Genomic DNA, 12,536 nt, shown 5'->3' on the forward strand with positions numbered 1-12,536 from the left:
CACCCCCCGCTGTTTCAATGGACTGATTGAATTACATGTAAATGAAGGAAACGGAGCAATTTCAACAACATTGCCTCTTTTATCATAGTCCTAATCCAACTGACAAACCCTTTTTGGCAATATGGAAGTAAAGCACTAGTGGAAAGCATCCGAATATAAACACACCTTGAAAACATCACAGCTAGTGGAGGCCATGTCCATAAAATCTGCTTTTGGCAAAGAACTGAGACAATTTTCTGATAGCGTTATAGTTGTTGTTGAAGTCTAATCCGTTGACAAAGAGTATACTAGTGTGTATGTGCCAGGGAGCTCTGACCTGATATATGAGGGTCATATTCTATACAGACCATTCTTCTTAGCTCTTCCACATCGTGCTCTAAGTCAGGGCTGAGGCGGAGACTCCATGAATGACCCTTAATGTGACAGAGAAATGGGGATCACTTTCTCTCTGTGGCTGTGCCAGCAGTCTGATGATATCGACTAGATGGTGTGAGCGGGCGGGGGCGACTCCAAAAAGCGGATTAAAGCGAGGAGATAAGGCTATCCACTGTAATTAAGCCCTATCTCTGGACAGCCACTGAAGAAGATACATCATCCTTCACAGCCTTGCCACTGTTGAAATACACTAACAATTATTCAATAATTAATTTTTATGCATGCATGAGCCAAATACTAATAGGACATATTTTAACTACAACATTATAGCGTACTGTTCAACTAAATTAATTGGGAATGCATTTATGATCAATGTAATACATCACCTTTTTCATATTTTTTAATCACTCTATTGTAATTGTATCAGCTCTGTTGTCAGGCCTTTTATGATGCAGCCTATGTTAATTTCCCTTTCCAGACATTTCTAATTGAGAAGTGAGATATATAGGCTTGTGGCACTAGACATACTACAGGAGACATTAGCCAGGGCCCTCGGGGTGCCACTGCTGCTATCCATCCTGCATTGTTAACAGGAAGTTAATAACATGAAGTTGAAGTATAATGAGAAGTCACCTTACAGGGTGCTGGAGTTACTCCTTCAGAGGACACTGTGAAATATGTCTGGACAAGGGCCCTCCACAGTCAACCATCTCTGATCTCCAGTTCACACAGAAAAATGACCATAGAGTGAAATTTCACTGTGAATGGGGGGTGCATGAGAAATGATAGGATTGAAATGAAATACATTGATAAAATGAGGTGAAAATACTTGGATCCTCTGCTTTGAAAGGACTTCTAGTTGACATAGAAAAATATTACACTCCCAAGCAAATGTCTGTCTGTCTCAAATTGATATTTATCAAGCGAGAAATTGCAATTCAATAATTTAACCCTAGACTTTGAAATAATATTGTATTGTAATGACGGTTTTTACCTTTGTTGAATCAACAATTCCTTAGGTCCATGTGTTGCGTTGTTTCCCTACTGTTAAGAGATTTTTTCACCATTTAGTTTCTAGCTACTATAGACTTTTTACTGTACTGTAGCTCTGAGACCCTTTTATGTCATCTAGTGTTGCACCAAAGATGTTTCCCAAACTATTTTATAACACAGAACACATTCATCAAAGTATTCTATTTTCTTAAATCCTCCTTTTCTCTTCTAGATTCCAACACGATCATGCAATGTCTCTGGACATGGTAAATGTTTCAAAGGCTTTCCTATGCTGAGGGTTATTAGACATGGGTAAACAGAAGCCATCTTTGAAATGCTCTGACATTTCCTCATCAACTGAAATGCAAACAGTGTGGAGCCTTCATCATTTTCCAGTAGAAAAGGTCTGATAGCACCGAATGTTGTGGTCAACACCGTGCAAGGGGACGTGAGACCACATATGTGACTACATTACACCAGTTAGCCATTCCATGTTCCACCCCCTGCTGTTCACCACTAGCATCCATAGCAACCACAAAGGAATTATAAACGGCTTGGAATAGGTTGCCCTTCATGAATGATACTGTTCAGCTTCCAACTATCTGGGTAATACATACACCACAGCTTTACATCAGGTGTTGCTGTTTGTCATGGCCTTATCGGAGGTTTCCTCCCTCTTGTCCTATCATACACTGTAACACCTTGACAGGAAGAGATAGCAGAAAGTACGAGGTGTCCTTTTCTACAGGTGAAACTCTCTTAAAGGCCTAATGTGGAGGGAGTCGTAAAATCTCAACTATTATTGCCATCCATTAATGGTCCACACTTCATTCAGCACCAATTAGGCTTTTTCTCCCCATCCTCTGTATCCTGAGGCAACCAGTCTAGGATTTGGAGATGGGGAGAGACAACCCTTCCACTAGGAGCACTGAATCCCCAGGTTTAAGTACTCAGACTGCTTGAGTCTCCTCTCGAGAATGATATCCAGAGGGAAACAAAGAAGTCATAATTGTTTGAGTGACAGACTTTATATCTCTGCACTGCAAGGTCAGATATTTACCGCCCCAAAAAACAGAATGGGATAAGTGATGGGAGGATTTCTTATAGAATAACTTACAGTAGTAGTGTGTGCCACAGTCAAGTGTAAAATGTAAGCTATATACTGCATGTTATTTTTGTTGATTTAGAATGAATTATTAATAGGAGAAGGCTGGCTTGGAAAAAGGTAAGCATCAGCTTCAATAGAATAAGTTGAAAAAATAGCAGAGGACAGAGTAGTAACCAAACTATAATTGTGTGATCACTTGCATGCCAACTTCAACCTTGTCACTCCCAAAAAGCCATAAGGAAGAAATGTTCTCGGAGGTTCATTTGTGACTATATTATCACGAGAACCAGGGTAATTGCCAACAAATGACAAAAAAAGTACTATTGAAAACCAATTTGGCTTATAACTGACCGTGTGATGTCCTCTCAGCAGGTGGTTATTCATAATACAGCAGGTAATTCATATGAATTATTTCCTACCTGTCATTCACCTTGTTCCAGCGGCTCACTGTTGAAGTAATTGTAGTTCCTGTAGATTTCACGCTAGCACCTACGGCTGCTTTCTTGGCTGACCTTCCTGGACTCTCCCTTCAACCAATTATCTGTGGGCCTTGCAGAGAAAGACACAAGTGTAAATATTCCAAAGAGAATCCTGTGGCCTCATTGATCCACAGCCAATACTTCCTGAAACTGATCCTGATCAATACTTAACTACAGAAATAGCTAAGGATAGTAGCGTAAAAATAGAGCATACAGATGTACATATTATGTCCGTGCACTGTGCTACTGCCATCTGTGGTTGTCAGTCATTAAAATGTAAAAAAACTCATTCATGAAAAACATTGAACATTTGGCAATGTGCACTGAGTATGTTAAGCATTTTCATCAGTTAAACAAATCAGTGAGGTAACTTGCTGAGGTGGTTATGGCTATGATATTAAAGTTAGATATGTGATTAGAGTACAGTGAGATTCCACATGTCCACAACACTTTAACAGAAGATGATTTGTAAGTCAAGCCATCTGACAGATTGAATGGAAGGTATGTGACCAACAAAATGTCCTCAATAGAAACAGTTCAGTGAGCATTCTTTCTGAAAACCTCTGGAAATGGCTATGAATACATCACATTGGCCTTTCTACATGCTCCACCTCTGAATTCAGTATCACAGCTAGCAAGCCAGCGGGGGCTACATTTGCCTTAAAATGTTTCATCTCCAAATGAAAACAGGCCACCTCCATGCAAAGAGCTGTGATGGTAAGTATGAGAGCAGGGTTATTTGGTGCCGACAAAGTATTGGTAAAATGAGTTTCCATGGAGACTGATATGCTCTCATATGCGAAGAGTGGCATTTTGGAATGAATGAAGCAAACTGCGGGGCACGAGATAATGGGCTTAGACAAAGAGAGACAGTGTCAACACCAGTGTGTTCACCCAGTCTGAGGTTTCACCACACAAAGAAAGGGCTTCACCTGTAATGCACATGTCCTGCTGCCACTAAGTGTTTAGGCCTTCCATTGTTAGGTCAAATCCCTTAGAAATGGGTCCTCTTAAACAAAATAGATTAAAACATTTTTTTTAAATTAATACCTCAACGAGTACAATTTCATAGATACATGTGTGTGGAATTACATCCTAACAGCTTTCACAGTTATAGTGTATGGGTGAAGTAATACAGTCGCCTGTGAAACAAATACCCATAAAGCACTGCTCAAAGGTGACCCTTTTGATGGGGCTTCCTGTAATGCTCTGTGAGGAAGCAGGAACTAGAGCAACTGAAATGCCTTTGAATCCCATGACCTCTGTGCCAAGATCATGTTGAAACAACTACACTGTGATGATTGTCAGAGAAATTGACATGCACACACACAGCAATAGACGTGTGACAATGCAGACACAAGACACAACCTCCGATGCCTATCTTTTCAGCGAGCGCCACTGTCATTGGTTGCAAGGTGAGCCACCTGTACACGCCTTAGAAACGTATTGATGTGATTGAGTTGGGATTTTTGCTTATCTCCATAATATCAGTCACCTTGTTTTTCTATCAAAAGTCAACAACGGCACTATCTAACCCTGATATGGAGCCAATTAAATCCTTGTTTCAATCTACCGTGCCAGGGTGCTGTGAAGTGCATTCTAATGTCTCCTCAATTCAACACTTAACCCCACAGAGTCTGGGCTCCTGCATTTGGTGCATTTAGAGACTGGGATGACTCAGGGATGGCTCAGCATACAGACCATTTGTGTGTCCACAGCCTGGGGTATATGTGGAGCAGGAGCCTACGGTTTATCAGAGAGGTGAGGGAGAAGGTGACGCTATTGACACGCAGAGGCACAGCTAAGCCACTTCAGATCCCAATCGATCACAGGTCCACTCCACTACATGTGGGATTCTCCCAATAAACCCAGATTTGTCCTGTCGGCCTCCCAGACCCCGGGACAGAGAGAGCTGGACTGTACCCATCCAACTCTAATATAGTCACAATTTGCACTGGCCAGACAAGTCAAATGTCCTCTAATTTGGTATTTGCCCATGTCAATGAGTCTGGTTCCTCTCAAGGTTTTGTTGAGTTCTCGTGAAGGACTTTCTTTACCTTGTTAATACTGTCCACTTAGGACAGCTTCATAAAGGACCGGAGTGGGACTATTTTAAATGGTTTGTGACAGTGACTGTCCACTTAGGACAGCTTCATAAAGGACCGGAGTGGGACTATTTTAAATGGTCTGTGACAGTGACTGTCCACTTAGGATAGCTTCATAAAGGACCGGAGTGGGACTATTTTAAATGGTCTGTGACAGTGACTGTCCACTTAGGACAGCTTCATAAAGGACCGGAGTGGGACTATTTTAAATGGTCTGTGACAGTGACTGTCCAATTAGGATAGCTTCATAAAGGACCGGAGTGGGACTATTTTAAATGGTCTGTGACAGTGACTGTCCACTTAGGACAGCTTCATAAAGGACCGGAGTGGGACTATTTTAAATGGTCTGTGACAGTGACTGTCCACTTAGGATAGCTTCATAAAGGACTGGAGTGGGACTATTTTAAATGGTCTGTGACAGTGACTGTCCACTTAGGACAGCTTCATAAAGGACCGGAGTGGGACTATTTTAAATGGTTTGTGACAGTGACTGTCCACTTAGGACAGCTTCATAAAGGACCGGAGCGGGACTATTTTAAATGGTTTGTGACAGTGACTGTCCACTTAGGACAGCTTCATAAAGGACCGGAGTGGGACTATTTTAAATGGTCTGTGACAGTGACTGTCCACTTAGGATAGCTTCATAAAGGACCGGAGTGGGACTATTTTAAATGGTCTGTGACAGTGACTGTCCACTTAGGACAGCTTCATAAAGGACCGGAGTGGGACTATTTTAAATGGTCTGTGACAGTGACTGTCCACTTAGGATAGCTTCATAAAGGACCGGAGTGGGACTATTTTAAATGGTCTGTGACAGTGACTGTCCACTTAGGATAGCTTCATAAAGGACCGGAGTGGGACTATTTTAAATGGTCTGTGACAGTGACTGTCCACTTAGGATAGCTTCATAAAGGACCGGAGTGGGACTATTTTAAATGGTTTGTGACAGTGACTGTCCACTTAGGATAGCTTCATAAAGGACCGGAGTGGGACTATTTTAAATGGTCTGTGACAGTGACTGTCCACTTAGGATAGCTTCATAAAGGACCGGAGTGGGACTATTTTAAATGGTCTGTGACAGTGACTGTCCACTTAGGACAGCTTCATAAAGGACCGGAGTGGGACTATTTTAAATGGTCTGTGACAGTGACTGTCCACTTAGGACAGCTTCATAAAGGACCGGAGTGGGACTATTTTAAATGGTTTGTGACAGTGACTGTCCACTTAGGATAGCTTCATAAAGGACCGGAGTGGGACTATTTTAAATGGTCTGTGACAGTGACTGTCCACTTAGGACAGCTTCATAAAGGACCGGAGTGGGACTATTTTAAATGGTCTGTGACAGTGACTGTCCACTTAGGATAGCTTCATAAAGGACCGGAGTGGGACTATTTTAAATGGTCTGTGACAGTGACTATCCACTTAGGACAGCTTCATAAAGGACCGGAGTGGGACTATTTTAAATGGTCTGTGACAGTGACTGTCCACTTAGGATAGCTTCATAAAGGACCGGAGTGGGACTATTTTAAATGGTTTGTGACAGTGACTGTCCACTTAGGACAGCTTCATAAAGGACCGGAGTGGGACTATTTTAAATGGTCTGTGACAGTGACTGTCCACTTAGGACAGCTTCATAAAGGACCGGAGTGGGACTATTTTAAATGGTCTGTGACAGTGACTGTCCACTTAGGACAGCTTCATAAAGGACCGGAGTGGGACTATTTTAAATGGTCTGTGACAGTGACTGTCCACTTAGGATAGCTTCATAAAGGACCGGAGTGGGACTATTTTAAATGGTCTGTGACAGTGCCTGTCCACTTAGGACAGCTTCATAAAGGACCGGAGTGGGACTATTTTAAATGGTTTGTGACAGTGACTGTCCACTTAGGACAGCTTCATAAAGGACCGGAGCGGGACTATTTTAAATGGTTTGTGACAGTGACTGTCCACTTAGGACAGCTTCATAAAGGACCGGAGTGGGACTATTTTAAATGGTCTGTGACAGTGACTGTCCACTTAGGATAGCTTCATAAAGGACCGGAGTGGGACTATTTTAAATGGTCTGTGACAGTGACTGTCCACTTAGGATAGCTTCATAAAGGACCGGAGTGGGACTATTTTAAATGGTCTGTGACAGTGACTGTCCACTTAGGATAGCTTCATAAAGGACCGGAGTGGGACTATTTTAAATGGTCTGTGACAGTGACTGTCCACTTAGGATAGCTTCATAAAGGACCGGAGTGGGACTATTTTAAATGGTCTGTGACAGTGACTGTCCACTTAGGACAGCTTCATAAAGGACCGGAGCGGGACTATTTTAAATGGTTTGTGACAGTGACTGTCCACTTAGGACAGCTTCATAAAGGACCGGAGCGGGACTATTTTAAATGGTCTGTGACAGTGACTGTCCACTTAGGATAGCTTCATAAAGGACCGGAGTGGGACTATTTTAAATGGTCTGTGACAGTGACTGTCCACTTAGGATAGCTTCATAAAGGACGGAGTGGGACTATTTTAAATGGTCCGTGACAGTGACTGTCCACTTAGGATAGCTTCATAAAGGACCGGAGTGGGACTATTTTAAATGGTCTGTGACAGTGACTGTCCACTTAGGATAGCTTCATAAAGGACCGGAGTGGGACTATTTTAAATGGTCTGTGACAGTGACTGTCCACTTAGGACAGCTTCATAAAGGACCGGAGTGGGACTATTTTAAATGGTCTGTGACAGTGACTGTCCACTTAGGATAGCTTCATAAAGGACCGGAGTGGGACTATTTTAAATGGTCTGTGACAGTGACTGTCCACTTAGGACAGCTTCATAAAGGACCGGAGTGGGACTATTTTAAATGGTCTGTGACAGTGACTGTCCACTTAGGACAGCTTCATAAAGGACCGGAGTGGGACTATTTTAAATGGTCTGTGACAGTGACTGTCCACTTAGGATAGCTTCATAAAGGACCGGAGTGGGACTATTTTAAATGGTCTGTGACAGTGACTGTCCACTTAGGATAGCTTCATAAAGGACCGGAGTGGGACTATTTTAAATGGTCTGTGACAGTGACGTTGTAAAAAAGCTCCTTAAAATCAAACTGTAATTGGATTAGCTAGGATTGAGTCCCAGACTTCATCTAACGGAGCTGCAGGAGCATCCTTAGTAACCTGGCCCAACACTGACTTGACTGATGGCTGGCCCGCTTTGTTTGTTTTGCCTGATCTCTGTCAGTCACACCCCACATAATTACTGTGTGCCTTCGCATGTTACATCGTGAATATTAGCTGCACTGTAAGCAAACTTTAATTACATGGGCAAGTTGAGTTAATAAGGCTGCTTCAAAAACACACAGTGCATCTCCCTCCTCCAGTTACCATGGCGTTGTGTTCAGGGATGGATAGGGTGTTTGTGCAGCTATGTTATGTGATGTAAATAAAATGGTGGCAAAATGATAAGCAGACATCCTGTCTGGAGAGACTTGACAGTTTGAAATTACATTAATGCGTATCTCGTTATTATTAAATCTATATGTTCTGTACCTACAGTATGCTATCGAAAATGGTGTGTTGTGCCTAGTTGAATTTGTGTCGATGCCTATCTCCTAGAACCCCATTGCTGATTCCTCTCATGCCTGTGTAGCGATGCAGAAGCCATCGACTCTGATGTTCACAGGTCAAGTCAGATTCATCTCAGGGCTATCTGATATCAATGCATCCCAGCGCTGTGCTGTGCTGTGTGAGAGAAATGACACGTTTAGATTACATGGGTGCCTTTAAAAGCCTTCAGCTGTACCACGCCAGGCTTTCAATAGGTGGGAACACAGCGTTCATGTTATCACCCTGGCTTCCAGTGCTCTCTTTCGCAGGCTTCTTTTAAAGGCAAGCCCACAAGGTCTTATTATTGGCAGGTTCAAGGGCAATATAAATCAGCTATGACACGTCCCATCGTTGTTATGTAGGGCGCAGAGGCCTCTGTCTGCGCCAGCCAGGGTCTTCAGGTTGACCCTTTGTGTCTGAGGCGAGATCACATTAACAACCTGACTCATTACATTAACAATGCTGCTACCAGCACAACATGAATAATGCCTACCCTTTCTGAAGGGGTTACAAACCAGTCAGAGCACAGCACACGGGAAGAAAGCATCATTCTATTAGTATCCATGAATCCATAAACGACACATGCTGTCTAGAAATGGGTACGGACGTTGAAACCTATGCAAAGGCACTTTCTTCAACACATTAACGGTAGATGAGAGACAATATCTGTGAGTGAAACCTGCTGTTTACATTGTGTTCTCTGATTCAAAATGTAGGGGCTCGGTGGGAAATGTCTTTAGTATCAATCAAGCCAATCATTTTGCTCGGCTGCTGATGCTTTGTTAATGGTTTTTATGCAGTGCACGCCGTGCTACGTTTGGGACCATTCCATTGGGTCAGCAGAATTTGGGGGATTCTTTTCTTGCACAGCAGCTCAATCTTTTTTAACCTTCCCCACCCCACCCTCCCTTCCTTTCTCACCCCAGCACCGGGGGATCTGTCACAAATCAAGGCTGGGGAGGTCAATAAAAGCAAACCATGCCAGACGCACTGACTGACACATCAAAAGTTCCCCTGGCTGCGATACACGCTCTGCCTTCCTTCCCTTCCGACCAATTTAGCTTGGTCCGAGGGGAGCCCCATAATCCATGCTTCTCAAAGTGTGCTTAATCAACCTCTGATTAAGAGAGAGCACGTTGAGAGGTGCCGCGCGAAGCAACCCCCCACCCCCCGCAGGCATCTCCAGGCCCCATCCACTCCACAAACCTTGAGTCAAACAAAAGAGGCAAAGGAGAGGAGGGGTGGCGGTGGGGTGGAGGAGATCTTGATTGTTTGTTTTCTCCTCTCTGTCCTTTGTCCCCATCAAACAACGTATTCTCTTTTGTTCTGTGTTGGGTCCCTCATTCCATTCACGTCCACAAATGGGAATTACAAATCTGAAGTTTCAGTCTTTTTCTAATTTATTTTTTTCTCTGTCTTTTTCTCTCCTCCCTTTTTCCTGTTTTTGTTATGAGTGTCCTCCAGGTGTTGGAGAATGAATCAAACATCAGGATGTTGGTGGGAAGGGCACAGCATTTCCTGAATGGATTGAATTCAGAGAGGGGTGTCTTGGTGGTGTAGAGCAGCAGTGGAGGTGACAGCAAATGGCCTCGCTACGGGGACCAGGTGCACATGGGGCTGGGTTTGACCTCTATCATACGCCCTTCACCACATGTACTCATTTTTTCTCTCAGTTTCTCTCACTCACTTTTATTCTGCTGATCGCTTTCTTCACACTTTGGTTCTTCTAGGTCTTTACCAGCAGTCAGTGTATCTTTGTACAAGATTAAGCTGTGTAGATTTCAAAGAGATTACGTTTAATCACTTGGTATGTTCAAGAGGGAATGCTTTCATTTTGTATGTTTGTTTAATAAGAGACGTTAAACAGTATTTCCAATTTCCAAAATGGCACAAAGAAAGCTACTTCAACTCAAAAGTGGTTGAGAACTCAAAAGTGGTCGAAAACACATTGTATGACCAACTTGCTCATCTAACTCGGCAAGATTGGACTCGATAAGAAAAAAGTTAATATTTAGGCAGTAGAAAAGTCCCAATAAGTACATTATTAAGTGAAAGCCACAGAGAGAGATAAAAGAACAGATATATGGATATTTTCAACCCACACTCCTCTATCTCCTCAGCCATCCTCCTCTGTCAACCAACTCTGCTATTTCAGACACACTCTGATCAACAAAGTACTGTGCTTGTCCATAGCAACACCCACATAAAACACACAGTCAAGGTTGTATAATCTCTTTACCCTCATCCTAGAATATAAGCCTCTTCTGCCGTACCCACAGCACACGCAGGTCACTAAGTGGTGAAAAACAGCAACTCTTATAATGGCTTATGGTATTCAAAACGCATGAATTTATGACCCTGTAAATGATATCCAAAGGCTATGGTACTGTCAGCATGCAGGTATTGTCATGGAATTTGTACAGTGGGTGGTACAACAGCCTACATGTTCCATCTGTGGTCCCTGTGCAGGTAGAAAAGTGTCTCTTCCTGCCACAGACAGCTTTTTAACTTTTTTTTTTTCCCCCAAAGCCATATCTCCTCAATCTCTCTCCCCTTCTCCTCCCCTCTCCTTGTATCAATTAGATTTTTGCATGTCAAGTCAGAAAGAGGTTGTCAGGGGAGATAGCGCTCTTGTCTCGTGTGATTGAGGTGGCAGCCATTTATAACAGAGCAGCCCAAAACGACAGATCCCCACTTATCTCAGCTACAGCTCGACTGCCGATGCCCTTTACATTGAGGCAATGAGGATGAAGGTCTCACTGGGTCACTTTGTCAAAAGCAGCAGGACTATTACAAATCTCCCCAATCCATCCTTGTGTGGGGCATGGAGCTTTCCACTGGGAGCAGAGTGGGCTGTTTCAGCTCTGCCTCTCTCCTCAACCGATCTCTCTGTCTGTCTCTCATGCCAGGGTGTCTCACAGGGGGGTTGTTATCAGAAAGGGCCCATTTGTTATCCTGGTTTCACTACATCACCAAACCAGCTATTTGCTTATTTTATCTATCAAGGGAACCCTATTAATGCGAGCTATAAAATGTGTGTACCATTGTAGCGATCAAGTTCAGCCTTAGGACTGATTCTAGTCACGTGAAATAGTCAACAACCGGAGGCAATTACACTAGCAGTAGGAAGATTGACACTGGTACTTTGATGTGAACAAACTTGAACATGGAGTTATACTCCCTATGAAAATGCTGGTCTGATCCCTATGTTAATACATATGTAAGATCTTAATTTGATCACACTGCTGCAGGAGATGTTTCCTGGAATAAAGGAAATGTAGTGTATTTGAGGTTAAAAAAGGCTTCTGAAGTTTGTGATTTCCACTTTGAATTTCCACGCTAAATTTTCCCATACCAAAAATGTATGAAACCCTACAAAAATCTCAAATAATTACAATCAACATAATAATTAAAATGTCCAGTTGCTGCAGGATTATTTTCTTGCTGTAGCAAACTGGCTCAAATTAAGATCCTAGATCTGTATTGTGGGGACTAATTGTGCGTCATACAGAGCCCTTGATGGAGTGAACATTTCTTCTATAGATGGATCCTCTTATTAGCCAAAGATTGCATACGTGCCTACGTGCTTTGACACCTGCACCTCTGACTGACTGTCTGCCTGCCTCGGTCCAGGAACACTGACTGACTGATTGCCTCGGTCCAGGAGCACTGACTGACTGCCTGCCTCGATCCAGGAACACTGACTGTCTGCCTGCCTCGGTCCAGGAACACTGACTGACTGACTGCCTCGGTCCAGGAGCACTGACTGACACTGCCTCGATCCAGGAACACTGACTGACTTCTACCCTCAAGCCATAAGACTCCTGTATATAGTCTCGCTATTGTTATTTTACTGCTGCTCTTTAACTACTTTTATTTCTTATTC

General features: G+C 43.1%; 1 protein-coding gene across 4 annotated transcripts in view; it reads right to left on the minus strand.

Annotated features, from left to right (window-relative positions):
* LOC110485195 (RNA binding protein fox-1 homolog 3) overlaps window positions 1-12,536 on the minus strand; it is a 396,106-nt gene that overhangs the window by 349,396 nt on the left and 34,174 nt on the right. For all 4 annotated transcript variants that reach the window (XM_036941309.2, XM_090196827.1, XM_036941305.2 and 1 more), the window contains exon 2: window positions 2,896-3,025. The gene's annotated coding sequence lies outside the window, so the exon portion shown is untranslated. The remainder of the gene's footprint in view (window positions 1-2,895; window positions 3,026-12,536) is intronic.

Source organism: Oncorhynchus mykiss, chromosome 13 (assembly GCF_057628025.1).
Source record: "Oncorhynchus mykiss isolate SJ-2025 chromosome 13, ASM5762802v1, whole genome shotgun sequence".
Classification (NCBI taxonomy): domain Eukaryota; kingdom Metazoa; phylum Chordata; class Actinopteri; order Salmoniformes; family Salmonidae; genus Oncorhynchus; species Oncorhynchus mykiss.